Raw genomic sequence first — 14,156 nt, 5'->3', positions numbered from 1 at the left:
TACCTTTTGTAAAATAATAATAATAATAATAATAATAACCATGAGCATCCAAAGAGAAAATATACCTGAAGATTTTTATAATATTGTGGTGAAGAAGACCAGCCTACTCACTGGTCACTATGTCACTCAAAGGAGGTATCATTAAAAAGAAAAATTGATCCTCAAAATTAAACACTTTTGTGCATCAAAGAACTTCATCAAGAAAGTAGAAAGACAGACTACACAATGGGAGACAATATTTGGAAATGACATATCAGATAAAGGTCTAGTATCCAGAATTTATAAAGAGATTGTCCAACTCAACAACAAAAAGACAGCCAACCCAATTACAAAATGGGAAAAAGACTTGAACAGACACCTATCAGAAGAGGAAATACAACTGGCCAAAAGGCACCTGAAGAGATGCTCAATGTCCCTGGCCATTAGAGAAATGCAAATCAAAACCACAATGAGATATCATCTCACACCCACCAGAATGGCCATTATCAACAAAACAGAAAATGACAAGTGCTGGAGAGGATGTGGAGAAAGAGGCACACTTATCCACTGTTGGTGGGAATGTCAAATGGTGCAACCACTGTGGAAGGCAGTTTGGCGGTTCCTCAAAAAGCTGAATATAGAATTGCCATACGACCCAGCAATACCATTGCTGGGTATCTACTCAAAGGACTTAAGGGCAAAGACACAAACAGACATTTGCACACCAATGTTTATAGCAGCGTTATTTACAATTGCAAAGAGATGGAAACAGCCAAAATGTCCATCAACAGACGAGTGGCTAAACAAACTGTGGTATATACCTACGATGGAATATTATGCAGCTTTAAGACAGAATAAACTTATGAAGCATGTAATAACATGGATGGACCTAGAGAACATTATGCTGAGTGAGTCTAGCCAAAAACTAAAGGACAAATACTGTATGGTCCCACTGATGTGAACCGACATTCGAGAATAAACTTGGAATATGTCATTGGTAACAGAGTCCAGCAGGAGTTAGAAACAGGGTAAGATAATGGGTAATTGGAGCTGAAGGGATACAGACTGTGCAACAGGACTAGATACAAAAACTCAAAAATGGACAGCATAATAATACCTAATTGTAAAGTAATCATGTTAAAACACTGAATGAGGCTGCATCTGAGCTATAGGTTTTTTTTTTGTCTGTCTGTTTATTTGTCTTTTTTTTTGTACTATTATTATTATTTTTATTTTTTTCTATATATTAACATTCTATATCTTTTTTGTTGTTTTGCTAGTTCTTCTTCTAAATCGATGCAAATGTACTAAGAAATGATGATCATGCATCTATGTGATGATGTTAAGAATTACTGATTGCATATGTAGAATGGAATGATTTCTAAATGTTGGGTTAATTTCTTTTTTTTTTTAATTAATAAAAAAAAGAAAAAGAAAAGAAAAATTGATATGCTTGGGTAATAAAAATTTTAAAACTTCTATATAGAAAATACCACCATAAATCAAACTGAAATATAAAAATATGAAGCAAATACTAGCAAAATTTAGGACACAAAATCAATATGCATAAGCACTTAGAAATTAATATCAATAATGCTACCAAAGAAAAAAACAAGTAAGGGGTATGAATAGGCAATTCATGTCAGAAACATGGATAGCTAATTACAATAGAAAAAGAATACAAACTCTGAATAAAAGAAATGCAAATTCAAACCAGAAGACAACAGTCTTAGCAACACTCATCCCTGTCAGCCAAAGACTCACATTCCACCCCACCCCCCCGTATAAAACACAATACACCTGTTTTCAAGAGTTAAGTTTGTTATTTGTAATAGCAAGGGAGACTACATGTCCTGAGGAACTGCGGGACATCTTAAAACAGGGTGGAGGGCAGTTAAGAAAAGGGTTCTCATAAGTTTTAAGGGTTAGGATTAGTCATAGAATTGTTTTGGCAGCAATTGCTCAGAACGTTAAAGCAGGGAATGGTTGGAACAGGCAGTGGTTTTATCTTAAGAACAGTGTTTCTCAATCTCAACCCTGTTGACATTTTGGGCCAGGTAATTTTTTGTTGCATATGTGTGGGGCTGCCTTGTGCATTGTGGGTTTTTAGCAGCATCCCTTCCTTGGCTTATAACCACTAGATGCCTGTACCACACCACAGCTGTGCCAACCAGAAACATTGTCAGATGTCTCCCGGTGGGCAAAATTGTTCCTGGTTGAAATCCACTGCTTTAGAGTGCAAAAGTCTACATGGAGTTACTGCTAGATCAGTTTGTCTGTAGCCTTCTTTTGGAACACGTGGTTCTGCTGAAATTGGTACTAAAAGGGTAGAACATAACGATCTCTATTTGTGATATATGTCTCGATTCAGTTAAGTACAGTTTTTTAATTTTGTAAGCCATGTTGTTTTGTAATTTGTGGTTTTGGTTTCAATTCTCATGAAATTGTCCCTCTAATGTCCTCCCTGGTCTCTGGGTTATTTTCTACTTGGCCAGCTGTTAGAATGGCAAGGCTGAAAATAATGACATCTGTGGTATTGCTGAAAAGTGTAGAGGGAACTAGCACTTCTTAACACTATAGGCAGAAGTGTTACTCAGTGTCAGTATGTATTGAAAGCCTTCAAAATAATCATCTTCTCTCACCCTGTAACCCTATTTTGTAAATTTACCCTAAGAAAATAATGGGGAACAAGTGGACAAAGATGTGCCTGATTCATCTATGCCCATCAATAGGGAATTGGTTGCATAATTGATGTATTTTTGTCCAGTGGAATACTTTGCAGCAGTTATTTAAAAATTACTACTGTCAAAATGATACAGCTGCTGTGGAAAACAGTTTGGCAGTTCCTAAGAAAGTTAAATATAGAATTACCATATGACCCAGCAATAACCACTTCTAGATAAAGACCCAAAAAAATTGAATTTAGGAACTTGAACAGATATTTCTGTATCAAAGTTCCAGTAGCATTATTCACAATAGCCAAAAGGTGGAAGTAACCAAAGTGTCCATCAACTGATGAATGGATAAATAAAAATGTGGTCTATCCATACAATGGAATATTATTCAGCCATAAAAAGGAATAACATTCTGAAATATGCTACAAAATAGCTGAACCTTGGAGACATCAATTGAGTAAAATAAGCCAGATACAAAAGGAGTTCACTTACTTGAATTCATCAGGATATGCAAATTCATAAACACAGAAAGTAGATTACAAGTTACTAGGGGTGGGAGGGAGGAGAAGGATTAAAACTTAATGGGTAAAGAGTTTCTGGTTGGGGTGATAGAAAGGTTTTGGTGTGGATGGTGGAGATGGTGTGAACATAATTAATGCCACTGAATTGTATACCTAAAAATAGTTAAGTGGAAATTTTATGTTGTATATATGCTACCACAATAAAAAAGGACTTCAGTTTATATTTACTGACATTAAAATATGTCCATACTATAGTTAGTTGTACAATTACAAGAATGTTCTTTCATGAATTGTACAAATGTACCACACTAACACAAGGTGTTAGTATTAAGATAGTATGTGGGAAGGCTGTATTTTTATGCTTAATTTTTCTGCGAACCTATAACTTCTCAAATAAAAAATAACTTTAACGAAAAGAAAATGTCCATAATATCACAGTATGATGCCATGTGTTTGTTTGTGTTTTAGATCCATACGTATATATAAATATCTAAAAGTTAACAGTATTTTCTTCAGTGGTAGGTAATTTAAGAAAAAAGTAGTACATATAATTATTTTATAACAAAAATTACAAACAAACGCCACCTCTATCATGGGATTCTGCCAAAATTGTACCTACAATTAAATCTACATTTAGAGAAAGACAGTTATAAAGGGAAAGGAAAAAAAAGTGAAATGAATAATATTTTAAAACAGAAAATCCAGAGAACTAAGTATGAATACTGGAATACAGTTTGATAACATGTCTTGGGTACCTTACTATGTTCCACATACTTTAACTATATGAACAGGTATTACTGTCTTTTTTTAAACAAATAAGAAAAGCGTTTCAGAGAGGTTGAGAAACCACTCGATTTCATGCAATTAGTAACTGGCAGAATCCAGACAAACACACAAATCTGCTAAACCAAAGTCCCTGCCAGGGCTCTGAATGCATAATTAGAAACCTAAGAGAATTAACTAAAACATATTAGTAATGAGAAGCCTTCAGTAAGTAAGCAAAAAAAAATATTTTAAATAGCTGCTTTTGTACATACCAGAAAAATAAATAAATAAGAATTTCAAATGGAAAGAGATATCATCTGCGATAACCACAAAAATACACCTAGGAAAACAAATGTCTAGCCTATATGAATATTTTAATATGTTAAACCTATCCAAATTACTATAAAGATTTAATATGATTCAGTCAACATTCCAAAGAGGTTCATATATGGAATAATATGTATACACCAACAAAACTTTATACCAAAGTTGGTAATACTGGATCAATTGCATCAAATACGGTTAAATGAAAAGAAAGCACATTATAAAACTGCTTATGTGGTATTATCACACCTATATAATAAAATAAATCATAGGAAAGAATGGAAGAGGAAATATACAAATATATATATATTTTTTTGCAAGGGCAGGCACCTTAAATCGGACCCAGGTCTCCAGCATGGCAGGTGAGAACTCTGCCTGCTGAGCCACAGTGGCCCGCCCAATACCAATATTTTAACAACATCTATCTTTGGTCGCTAGATTTAGGGAACTGTCATGGTCAGGGACATGTGTCAACTTGGCCAAGTTGTAGTACTTGTTTATCTGACCGGGCAAGTGCTGGCCTGTCTGTTGCAATGAGGACATTTCATAGGATTAGGTCATGATCACATCAGCTGCATCCACAGCTGATTCTATTTGTAATCAGCCAAAGGGGAGTGTCTTCTACAATTAGTGATGCTAAATCTAATCAAGGGAAGCCTTTTAAGGAGGACTCAGAGGACACAGGCCCCATTCCTGCTTGGCTGGTGAGCCTCTCCTATGGAGTTCATCCAGACCCTCCATCAGAGTCGTTGGCTTCACAGCCTGCCCCGTGGATTTTGGACTCTGCGTTCCTGCGGGCATGTGAGACACTTTTATAAATTTTATATTTGCAAGTGTTTCCTGTTGATTCTCTTTTTCTAGAGAACCCTAACTAATACAGAAACTAAAAGAAAAGATCCAAAAGAAATATGCTGTAAACATGGGGGCCTGAGGGCCAGACATCACACCTTTCATAATAAGCATTTTACTTTAGATTTATTTAAACCTTGATCATTTCAGAACACTTATTTTTGTGGGGACAGTGAGAAGGGGCAGTGACTCAGAGGACAGAGGAGGTTGTAAAGCAGGTTTTGAAGAAGGCACTAATGTAACCTATGAGAAACAGGTTCCTCTTACCCAGATATGAGCCTTAAAACCCTACCACCCTGAAAAACCCAAAGGTCCTCCAAGTTCCAAGCCACATATGCCTCTTGAGAACCAATGCCTGCCCACATCATATCTGAAATGTGGGACACACAACCATCCCAGTTTACCCTAGTATTGAGTCCTACAGGCAAACTTATTCAAATCCAAACATCCAGAACCCCATGACTCTCAGTGACTTCTGGAGATCTTCAAAGACAACAACGAAGCCCGCCTCAAGCCTCCTACCAATACCCACTCCATTCCCTGACCATTTCCAAGTATGCAGAAATCGCTAAGCTCCCAAATGACCTTTCAATCACTGTCCTAGCCCCAAGGAGCTCTGATCACTGACTTTTCCTCTAGGACACTCCATCTCTGATCTCCCAACAAAGGATGTCCCAATCATTGACCCACCCTTAATGATATCCAATCCCTGTCCTTCCCCTCCCTGCCCCAGGAATTCCTAATCTATGATCTCTTCCCAAGGATGCTCCAATTACTGACTTTCTCCCAAGGCCACCTGAATCACTGACCTCCCCCCAAAGACAGCACAATCACTGATCTCTCAAAGGATGCTTCAGTCACTGTCCTCACCTCCTGTGCTGGTTTGAAGCCTTTATGTGCCCTCAGAAAAGCCATGCTCTTTAATCCTCATTCGATATTGCTGGGTGGAATCTTTTTTATCCTTTCCATGGAGATATGACCCACTGAATTTTGAGTGGTAACTTTCGCTTATAAGGTTGCCATGGAGATGTAGCTCCACCCATTCAAGGTAGGGTTGCTTACTGGAGCCTTTTAAGAGGGAATCATTCTAGCAAAAGTTTTAAAGCAACCGGAACCAGAGTCCACGCTGCCAGGGATTTTGAAGATGAAGAAGGTAAATGACCCCAAGAAAGCTTTAAGAAACAAGAAGCCAGGAGAGAAAGCTAGCTCTTCTCCTTGCTGAAAGAGAAACCCTGAACTTCATCAGCCTTTCTTGAGTGAAGGTAACCTCTTGTTGGCCCCTTAATTTTGACATTTTCATGGCATTAGAACTGTAAACTTCTAATATATAAATTCCCCTTTTGTAAAAGCTGTTCCAGTTCTGGTATATCACATTCTGGCAGCTTGCAAACTAACACACCTCCAAAGATGCCAGAAGCACTGACCTCTTTTCAAGGATGTCCAATCACTGACCCATTCCAAGCTACCCTAATCACTGACATCCCTCTAAGGCCATCCAAAGAAGACCCTTCCCAGAAGACTTTCTCAGGCACTGGCAACATCCAAACGAGGCAGGCTAGAACAGGGAGAGAAAAGAGAGAGAACACCGTGAAGGAGCCCTTGAACAAGGATGGTTAATCAAGGTCAGGATGGCCTGTGTCTGGCACAGACACCTTGCCCAGGGTATCCACTTACAGGCAACACCCAGCAACAGTCAACCCACCTAAAGCCAAACAACCCCATCTGAATGAGTCACCTTAGGAGAAGGGTGAAACCAAGAGACCCACCCAAATGCACTGCCTACCACCAGGCACCACCCTAGGAAGAGGTAAGGTAGAAGAAAGAGCCCTAACAAGAAAGGGGGAGAGAGAATAAGGAAAGCTAATTCATAAAAGCAAATGGCCCCACATTGCCTATTGCTTCTCATCCTCCATCTTCTTTTTACTTTGAGAGTGCCCGCATGCTACTTTTCTTGGAATGTGTACTTAATAAACTTCTTACCTACTTGCTACATCTGTGCTGTGCCTATGAATTTTCTCTTACGGAGCAGATAAGAACCTAGGAAACCAAAATCCAGTAACATATTTTGGTGAGCCAGTATGCTGATTTGAAATGATATATGCACCCTAGAAAAGCCATGTTTTAATCCTAATCCCATTTTGTAAAGGCAGCCATTTCTTCTAATCCCTATTCAGCATTGTATGTTTCAAACTGTAATTAAATCATCTTCCTGGGGATGTGATTTAATCAAAAGTGGTTGTTAAGCTCAATTAGGTAGAGGTATATCTCCACCCATTTGGGTGGGTCTTGATCAGTTTCTGGAGTCCTATAAAAGAGGAAACATTTTGGAGAATGAGTGATTCAGAGAGAACAGAGAAGAACGACATAGCCATGAGAAGCAGAGAGCCCATAAGCCAGTGGCCTTTGGAGATGAAGAAGGAAAATGCCCCCCCGGAGCTTCATGAAACAGGAAGCCAGGAGAGAAAGCTAGCAGATGACGCCTTGCCTGCCACGTGCTCTTCCAGATGAGAGAGAAACCCTGACCTTGGTCTCCATGTGCCTTTCTACTTGAGAGAGAAACTCTGAACTTCATCAGTCTTCTTGAACCAAGGTATCTTTCCCTGGATGCCTTAGATTGGACATTTCTATAGACTTGTTTAATTGGGACATTTTCTCAGCTTTAGAACTGTAAACTAGCAACTTCTTAAATCCCCCTTTTTAAAAACCATTCCGTTTCTGGTATATTGCATTCCAGCAGCTAGCAAACAAGAACAGCCAGCCAGGAGGAATTTCTCTCTGAACATCTAGGCTGGTGAGTACCGGGACACTTGGCCATGTACTGCCGTTTTTTCTTCTTGCTTAGCTCATTGCTATTTTCTCCTATGTCCTCATTGACACTTCTCTCTCTAGGAATCAAGGGGCTCTAGTGCAGCTCCCTGAAGACATAACCTTGGCTCACCTTCGACCTTTGGCTCCCTCTTTGGAGGTGGCGGGGCCCTGTCTCCAGAGTATAGATCCAAGGAGTCTCAGAGTGGTGGGTGAAACTGCCCTTTTGGGCCTATTTGGGGGGTTCTCCCAGTGTCATGCAGGAGTCCTATGGGAGCCAAATCAAGTCCCTGTCTCTGTTTCTCTTTCTTCAGCTCTGAGACTTCTCACAGTCTCCCTTTTCCTCTCCTCTAAGGACCCAGACCCTTCTTGCTGAATCTGCTCCTCTTTTTTCACCTCTTCACCAGAGTTCCTCTCCCCTGCCTCCATAAGAACCTCCTTTTTTCTCTGTCTGGCTTTGTATGACTTCTGAGACATTCCATCTTTTGTAAAACAGGATCCTGGGCTAAAAATTCTTACACCAAACAAGGTGTTTTTTTTAACATTCTAAGGAGTCACCTCTAGTTTAGGCCCAAGGGAACTGTGTACATTCCATTGGGAATGTTTCCCCCTAAAAGCCAAAAGTGAGGTTTGCAGAGTAAGTGAAAGCCCCAGCTATCCTAATGAGAGTTAGCTGAGCCTATAAAAGCCAGTAAGCCTCCGTTCATCTCAAAATGAACACACAGGCCCTCCTGCTCTCTACTTGCTTAAGGCATCAATTCTTCAATCCTTACCTGCCTAGAGCTAGCCTGGACCACAGTCCCACCCACCACCCCACCCCACCCCACCCCATACTATAGCTCTCAGGTATGGTTAAAACCTTGGTGGGCCCTTCTCATTGGGAAGCTACTAGTGTTAAGTTTGCTTTCACTTCCTAAAAGCTGTACTGCAAAGAATAAAGGGAGCCTCACTCCCAGCCATGTTCTGTAAGTATAAAGTCCATACTTTGCTGGCTCCTATCTGCTTTCTTCCTTCAATAAATCTGTTAAGCTTTGACTGGCTGTCCTGCATTGGAATCCTTAATGACTCTAACCCAACAAAATCCTTTTCATTCTCTTAGGCAATAGGTCAGGCAGTAAGTTAAGAGCACAGATACCCAGGTAAATGAATGGATCAGTGCAGCAGCTTAGGGATGGTCCCAGACCATCCATCTCCTGAGTCTTCAAGAAGCCCTGGACGCCTGGGGATAGAGTAGCTGATCCCATGATGGCTGATGAATTAGCGCTCGGAACAGCAGGCTAGTCATCTGGGACACCAGGCACTGGTAGGGAAATCTGCCTTGTTCTTCTCTCTCTTCTTTAGAAATAGGTGGTGCTTCGACAGCTTACTGTCTAATCACAATATTGCCTAGAGGACAGCCATTAAGGTTCATTGTGGCCAAAGACATAACTTCGCTTCTAAATTAAACTCTTAGTAGTCCTCAGGAAATAGGAAACTTAAAAGATAAAAGGTTTCCTCTTTTTCCTTTTTAAAAAAATGGGGACGCACAGCCCTTCACTAGAACTCTCAATTAACAATTCCATTCTTCAGTCTGTAAAAGACAGGGAAAGTAGAAAATCCCTGTGCCCCAAAATTCATAGCGCTCTATCCAGACAACAACCTAAACAACAAAAATTTATCACTTGGGTTATGCCCATGTATCAATTTCCATTAAAGAGAAAATAATTGTTTACTTTAAGGCATTAGAAAATGTAACACCAATCTGGTTAATTGTAACAAGCAGAGGAAAACTCGGCTCTGTTCTAGGGGAGGATAGTGGAAGCCTTAAAAAGCTCCTAATGTAAGTCTGGATTCCTGGAACATCAACTTTCACCGAGCACCCATTTCCTCAGGCAGTCTGCTTCAGACATTGGGATAAAGCTGCAAAGCTCTCTGAAATCCGGTAACACACAGACATCCCAATTTCTGTTCTCCCACAAGTGCTCCCCAATCACTGACCTCCTATCATGCACCTTCGCAGTCAGTGACCGTCCCCCGAGGAGCACCTTAATCACCGACCTTTCACCCAAACAATATCCCAATCACTGATCCTATGTCACGCCAATCACTGATCTGATTTCAAGGTCACCTCAATCACTAACCTCCCCTCCAAAGGCACCCCAAGCGCTAACCTCTTTCTGCAGCGCACCTCAATCCCTGACCATCCCCAGGCGCCCTCCACTCCCAACAGTCCCCCTCCATCAATCAAGGAATCCACATACCCCCTCGCCCCACCCCCACCCCAAGAGCTTGCTTCTCTCACAGACTCTCCACGACCCTCTCCCACCATAAATCACAAACCTCCACAAATCAGTTCAACCTGATTCCACTCCCGGAATGCGAAACTGAGATCCCTTAAAAGACTGTCAATACATCAGCTGCGTTGAAATAGCCTTGGTCCATTACTTTCGTTCTACATTCACAAACCGGGCCGCGCAACTTCACTTGCCAAGCTGAACATCCGTAGCATCCGAGCCTTCAAGCTGCAGAACAGCATCCGGGCTTCCTTCCAGACACGCAGATTCTCTACGGCTTTCTACCTTTCAGACAAAGACCTCGTCATGATGCTGGCAGCCCCTTTCAGTAGATTTACGAGGGAACCGCCATCTTGGCGAGGCACCGCCCAGCCTCTTTTCCAGCCCTGGAAGCACTTGGTCGCTTAACCCCCGGGGCGCAATGAGCGCTGGCCACACGCCGCACCGCATACGCCGACTGCATGCGCAATCCCCTATCCCCGGCTTCCACCCCAGGAGTCGCACCCAACTGAAGGATGGATGGCCGCCTCCGCTGTGCGCCCGTACGGACAAGGCCGCAAACCAATGCAGTGGGCAGAGCCATCTTGAAGAACGTGCCCATATCCGTACAGTGAAGAGCGCCTCCTTTAAGAAGTGGGGATCAGGTGATACGATTTCTGGGAATGCGTCTGGAGAAGGTAGTAGTAGCCAGAAGGCAGAGAGCGCCAACGGGGATTATTGGTGGAGGTTGGGTGCCACCTACAGGTTAAAGGTGAAGGGACCAGACCGGGAGTGGGGGGGCGGTGCCAATGATAGGGGCGGGGCTTTGCTGCTTCCGGGAGGCGGTGGGGAGGGGGAGGAGGGTGGACCGCAGGGAGCTAGTTGCCCAGAAACTGTTGGTAGAAATTACCGGGGAGGCTGATCTCAAATCAAAAGTTTTCACAAAGATAATTTCTAATGAATAAATTCTTAGAATTGGAATGATAACTCTATAAGAGAATAAGACCTGTAAACTGGGTAGATGATTTCCGATCATTGTCCAAAAATATTCCATTAATGTATACGCTTGACTGGATCGTTATAGGCATTATTTATGAAGTGGATCCTTTTTTTTTTTTTCTTGAACAGAGGACTATGCCAAGCAAGATAATTGCATTTTCTCAATATTTTCGGAAGCCGTAGGTGGTGGACATATGAAAAAAAAAGATATAGACTAAGTTTACCAGAATGCCTCTTTCCTACTGGTGGTCGATGAGAGGGAGGGATAAGGGGTATGGCATGTATGAGTGTTTTTGTTTGTTTTTTTTTTTTTTTGGCATGGGCAGGCACCGGGAATCGAACCGGTACTCCGGCATGGCAGGCGAGAACTCTGCCAGTGTACCACCATTGCCCGCCCTTTTTTCTCTTTTCTTTTCTTTGCTGGAGAGATGCAAATGTTCCAAAAAAAAAAAAAATTATCATGGTGATGAATACACAGCTATGTGATGATATTGTGAGCCTGTGATTGTACACCATGCATGGAACATTTGTATGTCAAGAATGTTTGGGTGGGCCACGGTGGCTCAGCAGGTAAGAATGCTTGCCGGCTATGCCCAAGGACCCAGGTTCGATCCCTGGTGCCTGCCCACGTAAAAAAAAAAAAAAAAAAGAATGTTTGTATGTTTATTGTGAACAGTAAAAATTAAAAAAAAAATTTTTTTAAAGATGCCTCTTTCCTTACGGACTCGCCAATCTTTTCATTTTTGCCCATTTTAAGAGTGAACAAAATCTTAGTTTTATTTCTTATATTATGAATTACCTAATTTCATTTTTTTCTGTTTTAAGTTGGTTATCTTTTAATTATTTTAGGATCTCATTATATATTCTGGATGTTTTTACTGTTAATTCTGTTTCTTAGTTTATTGGCTACAACATTCAGATCAATTTGAATTGCAACAATGAAAACTTGTATAGTAGTCTTATTTCTGACTTTGTTACATTTGCTTTCCCTTTAGTTAATTTCATATATGTTACTTGAGAAATATTTCAAATGTATAGGAAAAATATAGCAGGCATAAAGGGATCCACTAATTAGATTTAGCAAACAGTCACATAATACCCTCTTTGTTTCAGACCTCTCTGGCTTTATCACAGAAGGAAATATTAGACAGTTATGATAACTGCTGCCTCCAATCGTTTCCCTCTTCCATTGTTGCTTCCTATGAAATGGAGCGTGAAGGATATTAAGGAATGATGAGAAAGACAGACGGGATCAGGGGGTCTGAAGCTTACTGATAAAAGACAACAGAAAACCTTATTCTAAACCAGATCCTGCTTACATACTGCAGGGTGACAAAAGGCATGCATGCATTTCCTAAGAGAACGGAGTAGTTATCTTTCAGTGCTCTTCCTTCATACTTAAAATAACCACTTGGGGTAAACAAACATTCTCTTCCTCCCAGACTGTTTTACATACATCAGATAACTTAAAGCAGATTACAATCTCCACAGTTTACTGCCGACACCACCCTACCACCCTAATGCCATCTGCTCCCAACTAGTTCCGCAGGTCTTATTTTAATCTTATCTCCTACATTCCACCACTGTCCTAGTATGTTTTCATCGTATATTAGTTTTGCCTGTTACTAAATTACATATAAATGGAATCATATATTATGGACTCTTTTGTCTCTGGCTTCTTTTCCTCAGGGTAATATTTTTGAAATTCATCTAGTCGTCGCATGTATTTTGTTCTTTTTCAACTGCTGAGTAGTGTCTATTGCATGAGTATACCTGGTTTGTTTATCCATTCATCCAGTGGCAGACACCTGAACTGTTTCTCTTTTGGGGCTATCATAAATAAAAGGTGGTACGAACATTCTTGTACAAATCTTTGAGAGGACGCAAGTTTTCATTACCCCCCAGTAAATACCTAGGTTAGAATTGCTGAGGCATAGTGTGCTCAGTTTCATTTTGTAAAAATCCTAAATTTAGGGGTCAACTAGTTTTTGCAAAGGTTTTAGGTTGTTGTTGTTTTTAACTGTCTTGCTATTTAAATAACATGCATATATTGATAAAAATGAATTTTTCAGTTTTACGCATTGTCTACAGATTTATCATGAAGGAGGCTGCAAAGCAATTTTCTCACAAACAAACATTCCACCCTACAGGCATCTCCTTTTCCCCATTCACCCAATGGTGTTATGATTTTGTTTGGATCCGATTTATTGTTTAGATTATGGTGACTATGTAAATGCTATTTACAAGCCACCTTTGTACGATTCTTATCATTACTATCCTGTACAACTTTTAATTCTCCCTGGAGTTTTCCTATTGATTCCTTCCAGAATTTCTGGCCTGTAGTGCTCAGAAAGCCCTGCTCCTGATACTCCCATCCCTGAAGTAAGGAAAATCCGGCCTCCAACAATGGATTTCCTCTTCCTGTTGGCTCTTCTCACCTTAACTTGCTTTGTTTTACTTCCCTTTAACGGCGTGACCTCTGTCTTCTTATTGTCATAGCTTCTCCAAAAGCTTTCCTGTCTTCAAAACCTTCCTCCCACAGGCACATTCTGTAAGAAGCGTTCTCGGGGTATCGCTTATAGGCCTGATGTGTCGCTAGGTAAAACGTTTTCTTGTGCCTGGACACCCCAACAACTAAGACGACTCCACCCACCGAGGCGTTTCTAACTCTTTCTCGGTACAAAATGGGAAAGGGACGCGACCATCTTGCTCCTCTGGAACCCCTCTGATGTGGGCATTGCTCGCGCTAAATTTGCCTTGTGGAAGACTGAGTCTGAACATCTATGCAGTTTGCGAATCGCCATCAGTGACCCTTACTTATGACGGCGCAGCGCGGCGATTAAGGAGTCAAGAAATGGGGTGATTTCGGGGGCTTTTCACCGTTCTGGCCCATCCTGGCTACTGGGACTGACTCGGCCCCTTTCCCTTCTGTACGTCAAAAATTGAAAGATGGCCGCCCCCAGGGAGCCAGGGGGGTATGGGCACAG

The 14,156-nt window shown here is 41.0% G+C and overlaps 1 protein-coding gene across 3 annotated transcripts in view; it reads right to left on the bottom strand.

Annotated features, from left to right (window-relative positions):
* LOC143658690 (uncharacterized) overlaps positions 1 to 14,156 on the bottom strand; it is a 92,722-nt gene that overhangs the window by 27,132 nt on the left and 51,434 nt on the right. Inside the window, exon 1 of one of the 3 annotated variants that reach the window (XM_077130875.1) lies at positions 10,238 to 10,910. The exons of 1 other annotated variant lie outside the window; for it this stretch is intronic. The gene's annotated coding sequence lies outside the window, so the exon portion shown is untranslated. Of the gene's footprint in view, positions 1 to 10,237; positions 10,911 to 14,156 lie in introns of those variants that run through there. One more of the 3 variants, XM_077130876.1, reaches the window with a different exon arrangement.

The sequence above is a fragment of the Tamandua tetradactyla genome, chromosome 16 (assembly GCF_023851605.1).
Source record: "Tamandua tetradactyla isolate mTamTet1 chromosome 16, mTamTet1.pri, whole genome shotgun sequence".
Classification (NCBI taxonomy): Eukaryota; Metazoa; Chordata; class Mammalia; order Pilosa; family Myrmecophagidae; genus Tamandua; species Tamandua tetradactyla.
The sequence above is the reverse complement of the archived record's forward strand: the minus strand, read 5'-3'. Positions and strand labels throughout refer to the sequence as shown.